At 54.2% G+C, this 636-nt stretch overlaps 1 non-coding gene across 1 annotated transcript, besides 1 other annotated feature; it reads left to right on the top strand.

Moving 5' to 3' along the window:
- The first annotated feature begins 406 nt into the window (after positions 1-406).
- Tc00.1047053499097.10 lies at positions 407-518 on the top strand. Its single transcript, XR_008255141.1, has one exon. It is a non-coding gene; the product is annotated as a spliced leader RNA (transcript).
- Positions 519-543: a microsatellite.
- Positions 544-636: the final 93 nt, after the last annotated feature.

Below are 636 nucleotides of genomic sequence, written 5' to 3' on the forward strand. Positions count from 1 at the left end.
CGTGCGGCTGCCCCCCCCCCCCCACGTTGCGTGTCCGCCACCTCCTTCGGGCCCCCTCATTTTCGCTTCATGGCTGCTATTGCCTGCATCTTTGTTTTGTTTTGTGTTTTCTCCGTCTCGTTCCTTTTATTCGCCTTTTCTCCGCGTATGCCGCGCTTCTTCCTGTGTTTTCCGGTGTTTTTGCTTTGCTCGCACACTCGGCTGCATTTGCTGTTCCACACTCGCCATGTGCGTCTTTTCCGCCCCCTGACGCCGTCCACGGCGCTATCCCGGGGCCGACGTCCCGGACCCTGACCCCTCCCCAGTGTGGCCTGGGAGGGGGGGGGGGGGTTTTTGTACACGGTCCCAAGTGCCGCGAAGGACCCCTCATCAAAATTGAAAACCGTTGTGGAACACAACTCCTTTCAACTAACGCTATTATTGATACAGTTTCTGTACTATATTGGTACGCGAAGCTTCCAACCCGCCTCTGGCGGTTATGTTTGGTCAATTTCTTTTGACCGGGGTCTACGGACCCCTTTTTTTTTTTTTTTTTTTTTTTTTGTGGGTCTGTCCCCCATATCCATATACCCCCATATATATATACCCATATATATATATACCCCTACCCCCTCGTGGGGGGGCCCCCCCCCCCCC

This window comes from Trypanosoma cruzi (assembly GCF_000209065.1).
Source record: "Trypanosoma cruzi strain CL Brener chromosome Unknown tcruzi_1047053499097, whole genome shotgun sequence".
Taxonomy (NCBI): Eukaryota; Euglenozoa; class Kinetoplastea; order Trypanosomatida; family Trypanosomatidae; genus Trypanosoma; species Trypanosoma cruzi.